The 8,759-nt window shown below is 39.0% G+C and overlaps 1 long non-coding RNA gene across 1 annotated transcript; it reads right to left on the bottom strand.

Moving 5' to 3' along the window:
• Positions 1-4,179: 4,179 nt before the first annotated feature.
• LOC122053976 lies at positions 4,180-5,065 on the bottom strand. Its single transcript, XR_006132480.1, has 3 exons — positions 4,916-5,065; positions 4,624-4,846; positions 4,180-4,311 (listed from the first exon to the last, which is right to left on the bottom strand). It is a non-coding gene; the product is annotated as an uncharacterized LOC122053976 (long non-coding RNA).
• Positions 5,066-8,759: the final 3,694 nt, after the last annotated feature.

Genomic DNA, 8,759 nt, shown 5'->3' with positions numbered 1-8,759 from the left:
CTACCACAAGAAATCCTCAATATGTAGGAGTAACACTCCACTACAAATAATCTGAAATATATATCGCAATAAATATAGGGGCAATGCTTCGCTACAAGCAATCTGTAATATGTGGGAGCAACTCTCCGCCACAAAATAATACATAAGTACCCCAAGAAACCTAACTATCCAGCTAGAGACTGTACAAGATCTCTCTACCACAAATCACTGTGGTCAGCCTAGGCTATAACAACCTAGTAAACTAATCAAATCCATCATCAACTCTATCAGCGTCCTAGTGGGTCATCCACTGATAGGAGAATTAGTTGATGAGTTAATCCAACAAATGACATAATGCAGTCACTCCACATTCTGCATTCAGTATAAGTAGAATCATCATACTGCTACCAATAATACACCTAGCACACATGCTCACACAACATATGTATGATCAACAAAAACCTCCAATTATTATACACCAAACATACTCACAACTCCGGTATATTCAGTATGATACCTCCAACAATACATACCGAACACGTGTGCAAAATCAATGTAGGTAAAATTAACAATACACCTCAAACAACACTCACATGACATATCTTCACCTATGCCAAGAGTATAACCAACATATACTTCCAATAAAACATACTAAACCCAGGTGCACTCACATATCAAACATAATCAAAAAGATACCTCAGATACCACACCAAACACATATGTACATATCACAACTCAGATTAAATCGACAAAATGCCTCCATCAAAACACCACCGATGTACTTATACTACATCTCGGATTTAATCAACAAGATATCTTCAATAATACCTCCAGATACATACACCCAACTACATATCTATGATCCACAAGGAACCTTCAAACCATATCAGAACATGGATACATATACTACTTGCAAATGGACAATCTACCACAGGACTCCTACAACCCAAAACAATCATGATATACATGCAAAATCAGCATACCAGCTCAATCAAAGAGACCAACCTTATGCTACCAACACTCATGGGTTACCGGTATATCTAAACAAAATTCATGCATAGGTATCAAGCATGAATACATCAATCAAAGGCAACCCAAAATAAAGCAGCCTAATTATCCAGTAACAACCCTGCTCTAGGTTCAAAGGAACTGGTATCGGACAAGAAAAATATACACACCGTGGTATAACATTGCCAGTCAATGTCATACACTACCAAGACTATATCCAATGGGAAAAATTTTATCATCATAAATCCAAATATACTCTCCCAGTTTACACTAGTAGCGATTGTATCCCATAAGTGTTAAGTAATTAACTCTACACTTCCTTACATCAGCGGGGTCACATATCCCAAAGCACCCTCTAAGTTATCCCACCAGGTATATACAATCCATGGTCAAAATCTTCATGGAATAGGATACATCGATCCTTTATAACCTATCCAAGCCGATAATGATATATGGCTAAATCAGTCATTTTCACGTCAGTACAAAACATGTACTCAAATGTGCTCTAGATACATAACTAAGCACAAATAACCTAAAGGTTCGAAACTCTAAAAATAGAATATGGCAATCCTCTACTGATCACCCAACAAACTAAATCATTCATCTACTAACTAATCAAGAATACCTTAATCCTCCACAAGCAACTAAGGTATATCCAACCACATAATATCATATTTATAAATGTGTACAACCCAAAAGAAAAAGTCAATATTTAGGAACATCAAGACACTCTCATTTTCATCCTAAAAAAAAATATCAGCCCACATAATATCAGATGAATCAGTCTCTACTCCCCATGAGGGCAAGTTAGCATTCAAAACATCAAATCATTATTTATCCACATAGTCCCATATCAGAGGAAGCAATTATCCATTTTATCATCCTTTTAACTAACCACAACTAACCAGATTATTAAAATCTCATAGGCACACTCAACCATAAACTCTCTAGCACCCAATTTATAATCTGATCACCAACCATAATCATCAAACCTGTGAATATTATAAATGACACTAACTATGTCACCATCAATGACAACCCAAATATAAATCATCAAAATAGTTATCCACTAATAGATCATCAAAACAAATATCTAGTAATTGATCATCAAACAACCACATAACATTTACTCTCACAAACCAATAGAAATCAATATATCACAATATCTGATCTCACAATATCCATCAACCTCAAACCATTCTCAACAATGATCAAACATGGTAACCCCCAATGACCAATTTCCATCGTACCTGGTACCCTAATATCCAAAAGATATGATTATAAAACTCCCCTGGCTAAGTCCACAGGAATATATGGGTATCGTCCATTACCCAGCTAACAATAGCAGAGGCTAGTATGTGCCTCCATCTCCTAATCAACTAGTAGTAACAAAAGCTAAAACTACTGGTGGTAAGATATATAAAATCACCAGAGACTATAATCCTTGATCTCTATTAGAGTCGAGCAAGATCAGTGGCTAACCCATCACATGTAATATGGGCTACAGCAATCAGACAGGTACTAAAGATAAAGTGCTAATACATGTCATAACTATCATAAAATAAACATCATACCTATATGTCGTCTGGAGATGTTCCGTCGCTGTCCAGTCCCCAACTTTTGACCTCAAATTCCGAACGAGAATATCGCCGGAAATCCAAATAAATCCGAAACGGAAATCCGAAACATAACCATATCGAAAATCCGAAATACAAAAATCCAACAAGTATCGCCAAACTTGGCGCTCTGATACCAAGTAAATAAATTGGTATCAGGTTATCCCAAACATCCAAAATACGAAAACAAAAGATCGTATAACTGTGCTCTGATACCACTAAATTGTCACACCCCCAGAGGAGTCCCTGTCCGAGAAAATTTCGGCAGCATCTCCCCTATACGGCGGACAATCAAAAATTTCTACAAGCACTAAATACTCAGCCACAGGCGGCTGGAATCATAACAATAAATAAAATCAATCACCACGCAGTTTATATATATATATTCAGCCTCTGGCTGACACAACCACGCAGTAATAATACTCTAACTCGAAATCCACCCTACTCCACTACACTCGTAAAGCTCAAATCCGACAAACTTACCTCTTCTGCCGTCCAGGCAGGCATGTAGTAGAATAAAACCAAATCCAATTTCATCGACATCATAAAATCCATACAACGTCCATAGGTGGAATAAATCTAAAACATAACAAGTTTTAAATAGTCTAGAACAGAAAAGAAACCAAAACGGAAACCAAATCCTATCCTCGAGGTCTGCAGGGACCAGCAACTGGAACTCTCTCCTGGCAGCATCAACCTGAAAATATCAACAATGGAGGCGGGGTGAGTCCAACACTCAGCAGGTACAATTGATATGCAAAGTAAAGAAATAACACCTAACACTAATCATGCGTACAGTCTCCTGATATAAGAAAGATATAAATATGCATCTGAAGTAAACAGGAGAATGCTGTACTAACCAGGTCCTGAGTATAAGGTCAAACAGTCCGAGTGGTATAGGAATCCTGTATGCATGTCAAACATAGGCATCCAAACAATATGCAGCAACCACAAACACAAGCAATAAATGCATCATGCATATGATGCCAATGATGCGCCCCGGTCACCGACGCCAGTCGATCGTCTCATACAAAAGTGAGGCCGAGTGGGTAGGGTGACAACCGTGCACTCTGTCGTCACTACTCACGATGAGTGACCGAGATGCTGTCGAGTACACCTATCCTCCTACCCCAAATCATAGATGGGAAGCGCAATGCTCTCAACTCCCAGTACATGATGAGGAATCCTTGATAACACGTTGTGTCACACTACCCATGGGCGAACAAAGTCTCTGCTGCAACACACTCAGCTCGAATCGACCACTAACCCATGAGTGGTGGTGTGTGCAGATCTAATGGCGATGTGCTCAACAATAATGGAGCGGACTATCGCAAGGATGCAATCATGCAAATGATGCATGGCAATAACCATATAAACATCGACCTAATCCATACATATATAAAAATGCATCATAACGAATCCAAAACAATCCAAAGGTATAAAATAGAACCTAGGTCCTGAACACGGTAAAGCATGGTATATCACTACCCTATAAGCATGTATAAACAGTAAAATATACGAGATGCAAAACCAATCAATCAATCAAGCATGTAAGATCCGGGTAGTGATTAACCGAAACAGATAAGAAACACAATTAATGCAACTGTTAATTTAATTACTAAGCATATCAAATGACATAAGTCAAAAGTACCCGCCTCCAAATAGAAAGGTCCAATCCGATATCGAGATACTGTCTCGCGACCAGGTCCTGTAATAACCACATTTAATTTAGCTACATATATATCACATAGCTAAAGAAAATTCCTTATTTACCAGAACCCTAATTCGTTCCACTATAAAATTTGATTTAGGTCTAAACCTAAATCAACTTAAACTCTTCCAAATACGAACCTGATACCAGAACAAATTTATACACCTTACCTCTAAACAAACCATTAGATAGAAATCCAAAAACCTAAATCCAAGTACACCTGAATCTAAAACATGATTAACCATATGTTCCATTCTAAATTTATAGACCTCATCAATTACAAAATGTATTAAGATTCCTACATCATACCTCAAGTTCACAGCCAATAGGGTTACTGGTTGAAGTGCTGCCGGTAAAGAAACCCTACTGGAATTTACCTCTCTGCCCTGTTCAAACATGTTGTCCACCACCCGAATACCCCAGTGCACAGAACCTCACCTCTTGGAATTCTTCCTCTGTTCAATTCTCAACCACAGATGGTTGCTGCCGGAAGAAAATTCCACAACCAATTTACTTCAACAACCTAATGTCGCTGGTGAGCAAGGGAAAAATATGAATCGATCCCATACATCTCAACCATCAAATGAAACATAATGCCTACCATCTTGATACACTTCTTCGTCTCTGCCGGCTTCTGATGGCGAAAAAAATAAGATCCGGTGGTGAGGACTAAGGCACGGTGAAGAACTAGGGCTCGCCGTCGGCTGTGGCAACTTCGCCGGGAAGGCTCGGGTGGCATCATCGGCAGAGAAAAATCAGGGCCGGTGCTAGGTAGAGAAGAAGAAGAAGAACAGTGGTGTCGCTTCGGCTTCGGTGAAGGAGAGGGGAGAAGAGGAGAAAAGCACCGCGGCCGGTGGTTAGGGCAAGGAGAGGGTGCGGCTCGGCGTCGGGGGAGAAGAAATGAACGGCGTCGGGGAGAGGAATAAAAGAGAAAAGAAAAACAAATAAAAAGGAAAAGAAAATAAATAACTTTTCCTCGCCTAAATGGGGTAGCCTAAACAGGCTTTCCCGGGCCCCGTTCTTGTCCCCGTTAACTCGTACATACGAGCTCTGAAAAATTCCCGAAAAATGACCTAAAATTCCAGAAAATTCCCTTATTAATATTCGCCTATTTTCTGGTATTTTACACTAGAGGTCTAGGCATAGCATAGTGCCCACATCCACAATTCATGACACTTAATATTCTAGAAGTGTATAAAATAACCAAAACTGAAACACTAAGTTCTTAAATCTGCTAGTTCCCCCAAAGATCTTTATTCCAAGTTCCTGCCCACACACATCTTCATCGCATTGCCACCAGCCTCCGCTATTCCATCTTCCCTTTACCTTTATCTACAGTATAAGGAAAATGTAACTGTAAGCTTGGGAGCTTAGTAAGAAACCATCTACCTCACAAAAACATGCATTTGAGAAATCATGCTTTTTAAAAGATGCTATGCTGATATGTAAGTTGAGAATCATACGAGAAATACTAGAACATGGCACATGAGCATATAAATCATGGCAATCAAGAACTGTAACAACCCGCCTTCTACTGGCTAGGCTGTAAGGTCGGACCGTCACAATACGCTGTGCTAAGCTATATCCATGACCATCACCGGTCTAGGTATGGAAAGCTGTACCAATTTAAAACTTTGCCAAGCTAATACAAGTTCTTGGTCCTACATGTGCTGAGGGATGCAATCTAAGGTATACATGACATATCCTACATCCCCTGAGGTCAAGGAACTGAATTACAAGGTTTTCTGGTCGAAACCTTGCTTCCCAATCGATCCAGATTGAACTTAATCGATTGCAAGCTGTTGGATCGATCCATGGATCGATCCAGATTGCTACTGTGCTCGGGGTAATATTCTGGATCGATCGGCTAAACGATCCAGACTGACCAATCGATCCAGCGATCGATTCCAGAGCCCTCTGTTCGCGGGAGCGATTTCCCGATCGATCGAACGATCGATCCCTGAACCTTCTGTTTGCGACAGAATGCGACTGGATCGATCGGCTGATCGATCCAGAAGCTTACTATTTGCGACAGAATGCGACTGGATCGATCGGCTGATCGATCCAGAAGCAAACTGAAATGCGAAAACTAAAAATAACAAGGTTCTAATAGTTAGACTTGCTAAAATCCCTAAGATCTTCATTCCAAACTCCTTTTTCACACACACATCATCGTTGCATTGTCCTCCAGCCTCCGCTAGTCCATCTTTCATTTACCTTTATCTGCAGTATAAGGAAAAGAGTATCTGTAAGCTTGAGAGCTTAGTAAGAAACCATCTACCTCACTAAAACATGCATACGATGCAATTTATGTTTTTAAAACATGTTATTTGAAACATATGAATATTGAACATGTAAGAGCATAGCATGGCATACAAACAAACTAGTCAAGACAACAAGTGCTAACCTAAGCTATCATATTGTATCAATAGAAAACTGAACTGATACAAAAATTGAACTGAGCTAATTCTAAACTAATGCTAAAGCTGTATTGAATCCACATAACTATTTGTGAAGCTTTGAAAACTATTTTCATAAATAGATTAAAATAGTAATCATGCTGCTGATGGGCCCGGCATCTGTACGTGCTATGCGCGCATCCCCAACTAGACCCGGGTTTGCAAGTCCCGAATTTAGTAGGGTTACTAGGTTATCTGAACCTAGGGACGACTATGGGAGCCCAACCCAATGGATATCTAATCCAGTACAGTGCCACTGCTAAAATAAAATACTGATTATAGCTGAGTTCTTCTTATATTGCTATTTCTAGGTTATCTGAACCTAGAGCTAGGTTATCTGAACCTAGAGGTAGGTTATTTGAACCTAGAGGCGACTGTGGGAGCCCACCCATTGGACCGTAGTCCCATATGACTATAGTAAAACTATACATACTGAATAAATGCTTCTATTACATTTACTAAGCTATTAAAATGCCTAAGTTGCATTCTTTTCCTGTGCTGCACATAGTATCGAACACCTAGAGTGCACTATTGCACAACCTATGTGTCAAAATTCGTATGCTACTAAACAAAGCAGAAATTCACACGAGAGCTACTTATACTGCAGGTGAGGGGTTTCTTACCTCCTGCGCTAGTTTTCTTATGAATCTAGTCGCTAGTTTTCCAATGGAGAAGATCCCTTCGTCGATCTCCTCGCGTCTACGTGCTCTTCTCTCGGAGAGGAGCGCCCTCGTGTCGGAGTTGTTGCCAGAAGGAGCCCTTATAACCCTATGGATGAAACCCTAGCCTTTCCTTGGCTTTGGCGTGAAGAGAGGGTGCGGGAGAGAGGGGTTCGGCGGTGAGGGTTTAAGGGAGAAAGAAATCCCAATCCAAAATAAAACCTCACTTAATCCTTTCCTTATTTATATTAAGTGGGTTAATTCACCCAACTCTAACTTAAATAAAATTATTTCCTTTTCCTTTCAACACGGCCCTGCTGGGTTCACCTGGTTACTAGAGTTATCTATAAGTCGTAGAACCCCAAGAGGTCTCGGGTTCAATACCTGCCTAGACCCTTTTACGATTCTATTTGTTTTTGCTACTTCCGCTATTCTAAAAATTCTGTAAAAATATCTTAAAATTCCAGAAAAATCATAGAATATTTCTAAAATAATTTTGAGAATTTTCGGGCGTTACAATCCCCCATACCTTATGAAAAGTTCGTCCTCGAACTTAGAATAACTCTGGGTACTTCTGTCTCATACTAGCTTCTGTCTCCCATGTTGCCTCTTCTGTTGTGTGATTTTACCAAATGACTTTCACTAATGGTACCTCCTTGTTCCGTAATTTCTTAACTGCTCGGTCTATTATCTGAATAGGCCGACTTGTACCGACTGCGGCTCAATCACCTGGGTGGCATCTGGGATATACTTCTTCAGCATAGAGACATGAAATACATTGTGGATAGCTGACATCTCCTGGGGTAGCTTTAGCTCATATGCTATCTTGCCAACTCTTCTAGTGATAAGATATGGTCCCACATATCTGGGACTTAATTTGCCCTTCTTCCCAAAACGCATTACTCCCTTCATGGGAGTTACTTTGAGGAATACTGAATCCCCAACTGAAAACTCTAAGGGTGCGTTTGGTTCAAGTTATCATGTATAGCCTTGGTTATGTGATTACCAGGTAATCACATAACCAAGGTTATGAGGAATAAAACATAACCAAATGTTGTTTGGTTCAACCTAGGTAATGCAACAAAAAATTATTTGTTTGAAGGTTTTAATGAATACCCTAGTTTAATATTTTACCGTATTACCCTCAGTTACAAAACCAACTATACATAATAATAATAATAATAATAATAATAATAATAATAATAATAATAATAATAATAATAATAATAATAATAAAAATAAAAATAATAATAATATTATTATTATTATTATTTATTTTTTTAATGTTTTTTTACTTTTCTTTTTCCTGTAAATTTTTTTTACTTTT

This window comes from Zingiber officinale, chromosome 3A (genome assembly GCF_018446385.1).
Source record: "Zingiber officinale cultivar Zhangliang chromosome 3A, Zo_v1.1, whole genome shotgun sequence".
Classification (NCBI taxonomy): domain Eukaryota; kingdom Viridiplantae; phylum Streptophyta; class Magnoliopsida; order Zingiberales; family Zingiberaceae; genus Zingiber; species Zingiber officinale.
Note: the sequence above shows the minus strand (reverse complement) of the source record. Positions and strands in the feature narration are given on the sequence as shown.